The sequence below is a fragment of the Cetorhinus maximus genome, chromosome 10 (genome assembly GCF_964194155.1).
Source record: "Cetorhinus maximus chromosome 10, sCetMax3.hap1.1, whole genome shotgun sequence".
Taxonomy (NCBI): Eukaryota; Metazoa; Chordata; class Chondrichthyes; order Lamniformes; family Cetorhinidae; genus Cetorhinus; species Cetorhinus maximus.
In genome coordinates, this window is record NC_135888.1 from 82,025,185 (window position 1) to 82,039,536 (window position 14,352).

Below are 14,352 nucleotides of genomic sequence, written 5' to 3' on the forward strand. Positions count from 1 at the left end.
TTGTTAATTTTAACTGCTATAGTCAACCATCACTCAATTTATTTGAAAAATAATCTGTGAAACTAACATGAATGTATTCTATACAATTGCCTTAATTAGCTTTTGATGGCCACTTACTGGACGCTAATTGATTATTGCCCTGTTTAGGACCAATGATGAGTGGTATGCCAACGATTCATACAGATTTTTTTTTTAATATCCAGTTGAGCTAAACATTCCTGATGTAGCAGTTGAAGGACAATGAGGTAAGTAAGTTTATTCCAAAATTACTTATCTGACAAAGAGTATTTTGCAACCTTTATGCTGGTCATGGTCTAAGCTCTCTTATCTTTTAATATCTGGCTTCATACCATCAACACTGAAAGATGATAGAAGTGCTGGTGTTGGCAATAAACAGTGTAAAAGCCTTGCTAAAGTTGTATTAAAGCTCGAGTAGAGTCATTACAACACAATGCCATTCAGCCCATTGAGTCCATGCTGGCTCGCTAGAGCAATCCAATCAATTCAGTTCCCCTTCTCTATCCCCGTAAGCTACAAATTTAATTCCTTCAAGTGCTCATCCAATTTCCTTTTGAAATCATTGATCGTCACCTCTTCCACCAGCAAGTTCCAGGTCATTACCACTTGCTGCATTTTTTTTTAGAAAAGTTCTTCCTCGCATCCCTGCTGTATCTCTTGTCCAAAACTTTAAATCTGTGTCCCCTAGTCCTTATACCATCAGTAATGGGAACAGCTTTCTTTGTCTACCTTATCTAAACCTGTCACAATCTATCACATCTCCCCTCAACCTCCTTTGCTCCAAGGAGAACAACCACAGCTTTTCCAACCTAACCTTCCCACGTCTCTAGAACCCCTGCACCCTCTCAAGGATCCATACATCCTTCCTAAAATGTGGTAACCGGATGCAATACTCTAGTTGTGACCTGGCCAGTACTATATAAAAGTTCTTCATAATTTCCCTGCTTCTATACTCGATACCTTTATTTATGAAGCCTCAGATCCCATATGCTTTGCTAACTGCTCTCGCAATATGTACTGCCAATTTCAAATATTTATATTCGTGACTCCCGCCGCTCCCCCCCACCACCCCCCCTGCCCACACCACTTGTCTGCCTATTCTGCTAGCCTATCTATGCCCTGTTGCAATCAATTGGTATCATCCTCACTGTTTGCCACTCCTCCAAAATTGGTATCACAGGCAATTTTTGAACTTTTACTTCATGTTCCAATATCCATAGATATCAAAGAAATGGTCCTAGCACTGACCCTTGGGAAACTCTGCTGCCTGCCATCTTCCAGCCTGTAAAGCAACCATTTACCATGACTCAGTTCTGATGAAAAGTCGTATGGACTCGAAACGTCAACTGTATCCCTCTCCGCAGGTGCTGGCAGACCTGCTGAGTTTTTCCAGGTATTTTTGTTTTTGTTCTAGATTTACCATGACTCGCTGTTTTTGGTCCTTAAGCAAATTTTTTATCCAAGTTGACGCCTCCTATTCCATGACCCTCAGTTTTGTTAATCAGCTTTTATGTGGTATTTTGTCAAAATCTTTCTTAAAATTCATGTAAACAACATCCACTGCATTCTTCTCATCAATCTCCTCTGCTACTTCATCAAAATATTCAATTCGATTAGTCAAGTGTGATCCATCTTTTACAAGTCATTGCTGGCTGTCCTTAATTAACTCAAACCTCTCTAAGTACCTGTTAATTTTTCTCTGATTATTGTTTCCAAAAGCCCTCCAAATTCCTCACTGTAGTTCTTGCACATCTGCAGATTTGCTCCTCTATCTCTCACTATTTGAAGTCTTATGGAATACCCCGTAACATGATCATACTCCTGCTTTCCAACTATAACCGAATCAATTCTGTCCTTGTCTCCTCAAGAACATCCTCTCCAACACTACAATGTCGTCTCTAATTAGAACGGCCACCTCACCTCGCTTTTTTCCTTCCCTATTTTTTCTGAACATTTTTTGTATCCGAATATTAAGCATCCACTCTTCATTTTTAAGCCACGTTTCCATTATTGCAATGACATCATATTCCCACATGGCTATTTATGCTTGGAACTCACCAATCTTATTCACCCAGCCCTGTCTTTATTTTCTTCATAGTACTTCTTAGTCTGTTCCTATCTAATACTATTAATACTACTTCCTTCTCTAGTACTATCCAACGGGCTCACTCCTTTATGCACCTTATTCCTTGTTCCTGCTTCTTTATGCTGATGCCCACCCCCCTGTCAATTTAGTTTAAACCTCCCCAATCACACTAGGAAACATCCCCATGAGGATATTGGTCCCAGGCCTGTTGAGGTGCAAACCATCCCCTTTGAACCAGTGCCTTCTACCCAGAACTGGGCCCAATATCCCAAGAATCTGAAGAGGTCCCACCTGAACCATGCCTCAGGCCATGCATTATTCTCCCTATCCTTATCCTCTCGCTGATGCATGGCACTGCCAGAGATTACTATGTTTGAGGTCCTTTTTAAATTCCTGTCTAGCTCCTGAAAGTCTGACTGTAGGACTTCAAACCTGCCCTTTCTGTCATTGGTACTGAAATGTACCACAGCTTATGGCTCACTGCCTTCCCCCTGCAGAATATTCTGCACCCTCGCTGTGATATCCTTTACCCTGGCACCAGGGAGGTGCCTCCTCCTGGAACCAGTAAAATCTCAGTATCCCTGATGCTCCATAGTGACTCCAGCTGCTCCGCAATGTTGGAAGCCCTGAGTTCAAGCTCAAGAATCTGGAGATACTTTCTACATGAGGTTCCCCATGACACATGAAGTGTCCTGAAGTTCCCACATGGCATAGGAATTGCAATGGCACAGATCTCAGCTTTCATCAATGATCTAAACACAATCTCTATTTCCTCTTTTAGAATGGTTAGTACCTTATTTGAGTATTAAGTATAATTAATATCTTTGGACCTGCTCTATGCTAATATTCTCAACATTAATTGACTTACTGTTTTAGTTACTTGATTAAAATTGTTATTTCCTAGCTTCTAGTTTAAACCAATGTTCAGAGAGAGAAAAAAGAGAAACACTCAACAACTAATCAGTTAACTGCTTTCCTGTGGCACACACTTCGATTTTCTTGAATGCAGTCCATCCACTCACATCTACTTCTTTATGCCCTTACTGGTCTCACTCTGCTCTGGTTCCGGCTCTGGCTGTTGTTCATATTGAACTAAAACACAAATCATGAATTGTGTAGAACTCTTGCCTCAGAGCTAGAAGGTTGTGGGTGTGGTTCATTGGCAGTGAACTGCTTTTGAAAGTCCTGAGGGTGTGAAAAGTGGTATACAAATACAAGTTTTTTTATTTGATTAATAGTAAACTGAAATTTTAGTTAGAAGTATCTAATCTTTTAGACCTCAATCTATTCCACACAAAATTCAGCAGGACCTGTTGCAATATCCTTTACAATTTTGATTTCACCTAAATTTCATGCCCTCCTACTGCTGGTATAGGTCCAGATACCCAGGGCCTTCACTCTCAGAAGGAAAAAATGAAAGTTGCCATAGTCCCAGAGGGCATAGGCTGCTCTCTCATCAGAGGGAGACGACTGGTGGTGAGTTTAACCTGAGGGTCACCACACTACAGGCGAGGGAGAAGGTTGAGGTCATCTTCAAAGATGACCTCAGTGGGGCCTTGGTGGTAACTACTCCTAAATGGTTGGAATTGATTATCAGGAGTTTTGACTGCATCAGTCCTTGTATTCCACCACCAGCATTGCCATCATCTCACACTATTTGGGCTGCTCCCCCAATTCTTTTTGACTGTTCAGCCTGGGAATCCTGCCTTGGAGGTAGCCCTTATTTGAACGGGATCTGGACGTCAGAATCTGCCCATGAAAAAGAAAATTATTTATTGTATCTCTGAGAGCCACCATTTTATCCTACCTGATATCACAATTTCATCAGTCTCCAATGTTGTAGGCAGGGTACTCAGAGTAAAAACATTGGAGAGAGAAACAGAGTTAACATTTCAGATCAAGGGCCTTTCTTCGGTCCTGAAAAAGGTCCTCGACCTGACAAATTAATTCTACTTTCTCTCTGCACAGATACTGTCAGACCTGCTGAGTGTTTCCAGCATTTTGTTTTTATTTCAGATTTCCAGCATCCACAGTATTTTGCTTTTGTGTAAAAACATTACCCATATCCATATGCTGTATTCTTACCTTTGCACATCTCCTTTCAGACACTGATTACTCATATTCTTTCCATTTGTGGTATCTTTTAGGGAAAGCTGAATTGATGATCTACAGAAATACAAAAACAAAATACTGCGGATGCTGGAAATCTGAAATTTTAAAAAACCACAAAATCCTGGAAAAGCTCAACAGAACTTTCATCTGTTCTGATGAAAGGTCACTCGACCTGAAATGTTAACTCTGTTTCTCTCCACAGATGCTGCAAGGCCTGCTGAGTTTTTGCAGCATTTTTTGTTTTTGTTTTGATGATTTACAAGTTCTGATTAATACACAGGCAGTCATGTGGATGACATTCCCATCTCATGATATGAAATTAAATGGAATGTCATCCTTTTGTGACTTTCCCCTGACAAGTTTTGATTTTTGGCTCTTTCCAGCAGTATTTGGAAGATGTTACAGATTCAAACAATAAATGTGGCCTTATGTGGTAGGTGTAACTCTGATTTTCCAATATTATTGTAAATTGGAGCCATAGTCCAACAAAAATTGTTTAATTTGCATTCTAGCAGAATAGGATTCTGCTAGTAATTTGCAGATCCCTAAGAACGAGAATGTATAGAAGCTTTTTGTCATGTTCCAAATCCCATAAATGTCTATAATATTTTCACTGAAAGCCTTAAAAAAAGATATGCAATATGAAAAGTTTTGATAATTAATTGATTCAGCTATAAAGTGAGCACCTTGTCCCCATGGACATTGAGAATAAATTTCTTAATTTTTCAGTACCAGTATAGAAACTGCATGAATGTTGAAAGTATAAATAGATCTTTATTCTATACAGTTCAGTTGCTTTAGAATATGGTTCAAAAATAACATGGAAAAGGTGATTTAATTCCATGACCATATGATTTGTAAGACTACTTCATGTCAGAGTCTGGATTTCCTTCTTTAGGATTTCAAGAGGATCTTCCCAAGCAAGTGAATGGTGTAATGATGTTGAAATACTATTCTGCAAATAGGTCTGCATTTGGACCCAACCCAAATTGATGAAATGATTGTCTCTGATTGTTGGTCTCTTTCAATAAATGCTTCACTCTGTACCTATACTCGAGTTATTTAACCAATCCAAAACTAGTTCAATTTGAATGTTAAGAGTTCTTAGAGTCTCCATTTCCTGCAGGCTGGATCCAAACAACGACTTGAGTTTATAGACCCAAGGCACTTCACAATAGAGTTAATAATCTAAACACTTATCTTGCTTAGGAAGGTAGAAATGTTTTAGATACACTGTTTTAATGAAATAATAGTCCTTTAGTGCTGCTCTTTATTTTATCTCAATCAACCAGCTCCAGATTGTTAGGATTGCTTTGCAATTGACCCAGTACATCTTGTGACACAGGGTAAAACCAATAATTTGGCTTTTTCACCTAAATTACAGTATTTAATTCTAATCAGAGAATCTTACAGATGAACAAGTTACAAATTAAATATTTTATCCACGAAAGTTTAAAACTGAAGACTTTTTATGGATTAAATAAAATATTTTTTATTGGAATTTTTTCTTTTTAAAATGTACAATATTACCTTAGCCAAATGGGGGCACTATTTAGTAATTGAACTGCTACTTAACTTAAAATTGAGAAGATTAGTATGAACTTGAAATTTCTCTGCCTGCTCCTGTTGTCGGCTCTACTTCACCATGCCTCTCTTGCTAATTTGACCATTTATGTTCAGCCTGCATTGTGTCAGTAAACAAATCTGTGGTGTGATTTACTCAAAGTTTAAATACTCTATTTGTAGGGTGGCAAATTAGACAAATAGCCAGTTTTGGTTGTAGGATGTACATTGGCTAGCATGCAGAAAGAACTTCCCAATCTTTGTCTAGTGTTATGGAACATTTCTCATCTACCCAAGTATCATCCAAAAGACAATACCTCCAACACTTCTGCTTTTCCTCAGTATTCTATTTAAGTGTCGGCACTGATTAAAAGGTGAGATCCTGGAGTGGGTGTCTCTGAGCCTTACAGGCCAGGGATGTTCCCCAGATTCAATGCCTGGTCTGTATTGAGCTAATGGATTTCAGCAAAGTAATGACAATAGTACTGCAATTGGTTGGGTTAAGGGAGGAAAAATAGATCAGAGCTCCATTCCTAATTGCTATATTGTGACACTCCACTGGATGTGCAGACATGGGGGTCATCAGATGAGGACAGAATTGTGCCCATCTGTGAAATCCTCATCATCTGGCATTCCCTGCAAAGACTTTCGAAAGAGTAGTGGCAATTGATTGAGGAGCAATTTAGTAACCACTACAAAAGGAGCGAATCAATAACTTCAAGGGAGAAAGGAAGAGAGTTTTTAAACTGAGGGGGCAAGGAAGATTGGATATTTCTAATATGAAGGAAACACTTTCAAAGATTAGTTTCTCTTGCGCTATTAACCTGATTCTATTTAATTTTGTTTATCTTTCCACAATTCACATTGAAACTTAATATTGTTCAATTTATTTTAATTGTCATGAACAAGTTAAAAAGCGAAGTGTTTACTGTGGGTATTAGTTTCATATTGCTATAATTTGATAAATTACTTAAAACAGGAGCTGTGTATAAATAGGTAATCATGAATAATCTGGCCTAGAAAGATGTCAAGGAATGTCATCTTCGCAAATCAGTTAAGGGCAATTACAAATATTACTCGGTTAATGAGTGAATGTGGTGTGTAAATAGAAAGTAATTTATGGCTCTCTCCTGCAAAGGTTGGGAGGGGGACAGTATCCTATGATGAGGTCTCTAAACAAGTCTGTCCTTGCAAAAACACATACACCAAATGAATCTGCAAGACTGAATACATGCCCTCTGTTCTTCTCATTGCCTAGCTGAATGGGTGAATCCAGATCCTTACACACAAGTGTGGCAAATACAATTTTTTTCAAGTAATTTGAAAATATATGCATGGAAGTAATGAAGGTGTATATATAATTACTATTTCTGTAATTCCTAATTACAGGCATGATAATTGTCTTTCCTCTTAGTGCAAATTTTTATGTTTGTAAAATGTCACTTCAATGTTTAAAAAGAATTGGCTTTACAATCCAATGCTACAGCTTTTCGCAGTAGGGTATTGGCCAGGAAATTCCTCAGATTAGTTCCTGCTGTGCTAACATCATTCCATATAAATGGGGTTTCTCTTGAGTGTAACACCAGCTCTCTAAAGAACCGCCTGGTCATTATATTTATTAAGTGAACCAGAGGCAGAAAGTTGTCAATCTCAATTGTAGCAGGATCAGCACATGGTGAGTCACAGATTAATATGTACATGATAATTATCTGATTGAAGAAATTGTTGCTTAAGATCAATGTTTTCTTGATGTAAATAGTTGTGATAAAACAGTTTGTGTATTGTTGAAAAAAAGAGACATGTCTAAGCTTTTCATCTTGCACTCATCAGGACACTCACAAGAATACCAATATAGGGAGAAAACAGCAATTTATACTGTATGTGAAGAGTGCTGATTGGTTGGCAAGTGGCATTGCCATGGAGAATGCACTGCTGATGGTGACTGACAATTAACTGCCAGGCATTATTTGAAATTTAAACCAGGCAACTTGACCCTGATTGGTCAAGGCATTACCCTGAGGAATGAGTCAGAAAATGGCTGTCACTTATTTTGTTTGGCAGAAACAGGTGCAATGCATGTACATGTTCTTTCAGTGTTCATGGCTGAATCAATGTCTCCTATTGAAAGAGCTCAACTAAGTACAGATGTGTCTGAAGTACCAACTGTACCTGAAGGAGTCGAAGAAACAGATTTGCAGGTACCTACTGGAAAACCAGATGCTCAGGCGACTACAGTGAGGGAGGTTCCGGATCAAACATCAGAAGCTGTAGAGCTGAGGTGTTCTACATGCTTAAGGAAACTCCCAAAAAGACTGACTTTGTAAATTATTTATCTGTATGAATAATTTGATATTTTGAGAAAAAAATGTAAAATGTATTTCTGAGTGAAGGAGAGGGATGTAGTAATCTGATGTGTAACATACCTTGAAGACAATGTAATGTAAGATCACATGATCTTGATACCCCATAGCAGAGTAGCGCGGGGTAGCTTTGTAGTCAGTAGTATTGAGTCTGTAGAGTAAAGGCAGAGTTTTGAGTTATAAACATACAAGTGTAGCTGTTGAGTTCCTTTTGTAAATAAACAGAATGTGTTTCTTCTAACAACAGTCTATTGATCTTCCCTGTCTTGGTAATAACTCGATCACCCCGAAACAAGCGTGTAACCCAGATCCTTTAGTCTCAACAAAGCAGGGCACTGGATCCAACAACCATGTAAAGCAGGACAAAACCAATCTGACCAGTTAATACCTCATCAGCCTAGTCACAATCATCAGCAAAGTGACGAAAGTGGCATCAACAGTGCTGTGAAATGGCACTAACTCAGCAGTATCCTGTTCACAAATGTTCAGTCTGAGTTCTGCCAGAACCACACAGCTCCAAGCATCATTAAAGTCTTGGTCCAACCATATGATGGAAGAGCTGAATTCCAGAGATGAGGTGAGAGTGACTACCTTTGGCATCAAGACAGCATTTGAGTTGAGTGTGGCATCAAGGAGTCCATTAAAATTGAAGTCAATGGGAATCAGGAGGAAAACACTCTACTGGACAGAGTCATACCTAGCGCAAATTAAGTTAGTCATGGTTGTTGGAGCCCCAGAACATTGGTATAGGAACTTCTTAGGGCAGTGTCCTAGGCCCAGCCATCTTCAGCTACTTCCCTAATGATCACCTTGCCATTGTAAGGTCAGAAATGAGGATGTCACCAATGATTGCACGGCTTTCTGTTTCATTTACAACTCCTCCAATAATGAAGCAGTCCATGCCAGGCTGCAGCAAGACCTAGACAACATTCATGTTTGGGCTGATAAGTTACAAATAACATTTGTGCCACAGAAGTACCAGGCAATGACCATCTCTCACAATTGGCCCTTGATGTTCAATAGCATTACCATCACTGAATCCCCCACCATCAACATCCTGGGAGTTACTATTTACCAGAAACCTAACTGGACTGGCCATATAAATACTGTGATAACAAGAGTAGGTGAGAAATTGTGTATTCTGTGGGGAGTGATTCACTTCCCCACACATTTTCCATCATCTACAAGGCGCAAGTCAGGAGTGTGATTGAATACTCTCCACTTGCCTGGATGAGTGCAACTCCAACAACACTCAAGAAGCTTGACACCATTCACCACTTGATTGGCACCCCCATCCGACACCTTAAACATATACTCCCTCCATCAGCTTTGCACAGTGCCAGCAATATATACTGTCAAAAGATGCACTGCAACAACTCACCAAGGCTTCTTCAGTTGCACCTACCAAACCTGTGACCTCTACACCTAGAGGAACAAGTGCAGCAGATGCATAGGAACACCACCAGCAGTAAGTTTCCTTCCAAGTCACTCACCATCCTGACTTGGAAATATATCATCATTCCTTCATTGTTGCTGGGTCAAAATCCTGGAATTCCTTCCCTAACAGCACTGTGGGTGTACCTACACTGCGCAAACTGCAGCAGTTCAAGAAGGCAGCTCACCACAACCTTTTCAAGGGCAATTAGGGATGACCAGTAAATAATGATGTTACCAACAATGCCCACATCCTGTGAATGATATTTTTTAAATGCACTTTGTGGTTTAGGCTTCTTATTTCTGATTTTTTATTCACTAATCCCTGTTAGAGGTGTTTGTGCATGGATGCCAAACAAGGCAAGGATTGATCAAAAATAGCTGGAAAAACTCAGCAGGTCTGACTGCATCTGCAGAGAGGAACACAGTTAACGTTTCGAGTCTGTATGACTCTTCATCAGAACTTTGATAAAGAGTCATACAGACTCGAAACGTTAACTGTATTCCTCTCCACAGATGCTGTCAGACCTGCTGAGTTTATCCAGCTATTTTTGTTTTTGTTTCAGATTTCCCGCATCTGCAGTATTTTGCTTTTGTCCAAGGATTGATCAATTTGGTTATACACTAGCTTCCTCTTCTGTAGCACCAAGTCATTGGAGTAGGAGGAGACTCATGTGGAATGTAAGCGCTGGAATAAACTGGTTGGACTGAAGAGTTTGTTTCAATGCTGGAGATTCTATGTAACTTGATAAATCCAGTGATAAGGTTATTTCATTGTAATCACTCCTATTTATTCATTAAACAGACTTGTGTTGTAAATAACAATTGTTGGACACCGCAGTGAATTTAGAATCGGCAATGGATTACTGGGAAATAACAGCTCTAAAAATTCTTGAGATTTAGATTGAGTTCCGTTTTAAACTTTAGTCAATGCCTGTGCTATCTAGGATTGTCTTATACTGACTTGAAGATTGCAGAAATATTTTTGCACAAAAGTAAAACAAAATGAAAGTGTTTACTTCAATTTGGCATGAACTATTATTCTGTATATTTTACATTTCAAACGCAAAGTATAGCATTGCATAAACCCAGGATGCCTGTGCCGATGAATTGTTCACCTGGAGCTAGTTATTTTCCTCCCTAACCTTTGTTATATCCTTCCTTTAGAAACTCTTAACCATTATAGAAATTTTCATAAAGTAATGGTTACAAGTGCCTCATAACAAAGGGGAAAATCCTGCCTCTGGTCCCATTGAGGTTGGCAACACACAAATTTTGTGCTGCCTGTTTATCTAAATGACTGTAGCGAAACACACTGTAGACTGGCTGCATGCCCAGCAGGGCACCCAGGCCAGCACGACGCACAGCTAGCCTGCACCTCTTAGTGGGGAGCTGCACTCCTGCTACGGGAGCTGCTTGAACTGTCTCAGTAAGGCTTTGAAAAAAGGCAGAGGGTTAAAAAATGGAACAACAAGCCAGAGAGAGGGTTCCCAGGTTTTCCGACCTGATGCTGGAGGCCAAAAGAAGAAGAGATACAGTGTTTCCATAAGGGGCCCTCAAGGCGCCTCCTGCAAAAGAAATGGGAGCAGGTTGCCAGGGAGGTCAATACCTGCAATCTGACCCTGAGAAACTGGCTGCAGTGCTGGTAAATGTTCAATAAACTCACATGGAAGATCATGAATGCATCTTCAAAGGTCATCTCCCACCAACTGCACCACCAAACTCAATGCACCACAATCCATCACTCATCCATCAGCAATTGGGACTCCGACATAACATTCAGAAACTTGACGGCACCCTCACACCAACTTCTTACTGTTTCCACATTCTTCCAGTTATTCAGCAATGTCAGGTACACAATGCAAATGCATTGCAACAAAATTCACTGACATTCATCTCTCTCTCTTGCAGGACAAGGCCACACATAACTGCAGGAAGCAGCAGACAACCAGTGGGAAATGGACACGCCTGCATCTCCTGAGTCTTTGGAGGAGTCAATGCTCCATGTCACGGGACCAGCTGTGACCAAAGCTGTTAAATCCAGTGTCACTGTAAACATTCAGGATGACGATATGTATGCCCCCGCTCAAATACCACTTCACCCTCATTCTGCTGTCTGACATGAAGTGCAAGCTGCAGATGGCATGACCAAGGATCTCTTGCTTTTCCCAAACCCTCTTCACTCACCCCAACCCTCCCCATCTTCATTTTTGTTTTCAGATGCCCAGGATTTGCTGCCTGGCCAACCACTGCAGCCCCAGGACAAAGGCCAAGACCAACACAAGAACTCTGATGGCTTGATCTGACAATCACACCACCAGCTCCGATAATAGTATTGGGCATACTTTGGAGGGTAGTATTGAGTCAGGATCAGCATGTGGTGAGTCATTGGGCACAAGTGGTCTGCAGCCATTTCAGATAGAAAGGATTGTTCATGTGCCAGCTCACTGAAAGGGGAGGTCATAAATGAATTCCACTGCAGAGAATTCAGATAAGGACTTTGGGGCAGCATGAAGGAAAATGTTGATAGGCATGCTTGGTGCATTGATAGGCCTGCCTTAGGCCCTCTCATCACTGTCAAGGAGCATGTAGGAGTCCAACTCCAACTTGGCACAGGGCTTCGTGCAGAGCCCATCTTTGGTCAACTCCATGGCAAAACTTGTAGACCCAACCGCGATGCAGCATCAGGTGGCCAGTGCTTCATCTTCCATTAATTGCATATATCAACTTTTTGAATGCTGGAGTGAAAGCTCAAGATGAGATCATTGTTGCCATATAAAGCCCAGGTGCCATCATGTTCAAAGGGGCATCCAGGCTCTCACAGCAGTCCAGCCATCTGTCCTTCAACAGATTATTGGGATTGCAGAGGCATTGCCCCGGGAGAGTGGCAGTGGCTCTGTGGTGCACGAACCTGTTGTCCTGTTTCAGGATGACAGTATTAGTTCTCCCATCACTGCCACTTTGCCAGTGCCCTTGCTGTTGCCTTTCAGCCAGCACAACCCAGTCTGCTGCCATCCATGTTGAGGTGGAACTGTCTGAAGTTGGGCTCTTAAGGCCCAGAGCTCATCCTGCATTTTCCCACAGTGAAAGTCAGCAGTTTTCCATCTGCCATGCTGCAGCTGCTGGGGTAGCACTTTGTAGGAGCACTAAGCCAGGCAAGGGTACCTGCAAGACAGGCGCGAAGGGAATGCGTTAGGGTGAATAGTTCAGTTTGTATGTTGTGTTAGAAGAGTTCTTGGATAAAGTTGGTCTGGATTGGATTTTTTGGCGGTGTCTTTTAGTTTAGAATTTTGGCAAAGAGGACACTCTAATAGATTAAAATTTGGGGAATTGTGGAGCAACAGTGATGTTGAGATGAGATCTGAAGAGAACCAGAACCTAAGATCTCATCCCCACATCACAGAGATTGCCTCATTAGGGAAAGGTTGTGGATGATGCAACAGACCACCATGAACATGGAGAGTACTCGAGGGATGACCCCCAAGAGGCCCGAGTGGCTGAACTATTGTTTCAAGATGCCAATGGTTTGCTCTATGATGGTTCTGGTGGCTGCTTAGCTCTCATTGTAGGTTCTCATTGCACTTTCATGCAGTAGGCTTGGCAGAGGACAATCATGAGCAAGTTTTAGAGTGGGTATTACTCAGCAGCCAGCTGCCTTGTGGTGGACCAAAGATGGTGGGCACAGGATGAATGCCTCATGGCTGCTACCAGAATAGTAGGTATTCATTGACCAGATCTTCTGGGCATATTGCACACCAACTGCACTCTGCAGTCATTTATTTATATGTATGGCCCACAGAGCTACATTTTTTTTTTTAATTCATTCATGACCATTCCTAATTGCCCTTGTTCAGAAGAGTCAACCACAGGTAAGGACAGCAGATTTCCTTCGTGAACCAGATGGGTTTTTACAACAACTTGCAATGGTTTTATGGTCATCATCAGACTTTTAATTCCAGATTTTTATTGAATTCAAATTCCACCATCTGCCATGGCGGGATTCAAACCCGGATCCCTAGAGCATTACCCTGGGTCTCTGGATTACTCGTCCAGCGACAATACCACCATTGCCATATGTGCAGTCAGTGGTACCATGCACCTTTGGGAATCCTGCTAGCCTGGCAAAGCCATGTGCTTTTGTCCTCCTGTCTCTCTGTCTGGTAATTGAGAAGACAATGAAGTCCCATTTCCTTCTGTACAGGATTCTTGTCATCAGCCTGATGCTACAATGTAAAACAAACTGAAATGTTGATAATGTCACCTGCTTCCAACTGGATGGATCCACTGGCATGATCATTTAGGGCAACAGTAATCTTCATGACCAATGGCAGTGTTGTCTTTGCCCTACTCTGCAGCTACAGGTCCAGTTGTAGGAGGTGACATAGTTCAGTCACTACCTCCTTGGTGAAACATAGGAACCTCGCAGACACTGCTGCTGGCTGAGGCAAAGGTAGGAGAAATGTTCCTTGTTAGGTAGGGCCTTCTCCTAAGAGCTCTCCTCCTCCTCCCTCTCTGCTGCCTGACCTCCATGTCCAAATCATGCTGCAGTCCAAGAGGAACTGCAACTATAGCCTCCATTCCTGAAAGTAGGCTTTCCCCTGGCCTTCCAATATCCTCTGACGACCTTGTCTAAGTCCAGCATCATACTCTTTAAATCCAAATAGTTTTCAAATAGCACTCAATACAGTACCTCCACTTACTCTGCAACTGCAAAAGAAAGTTGCACCTCACCTGGAAGTCCCATGGTGCTCCCCTTTAAGTGTGGGGAGGGGCCCTCCT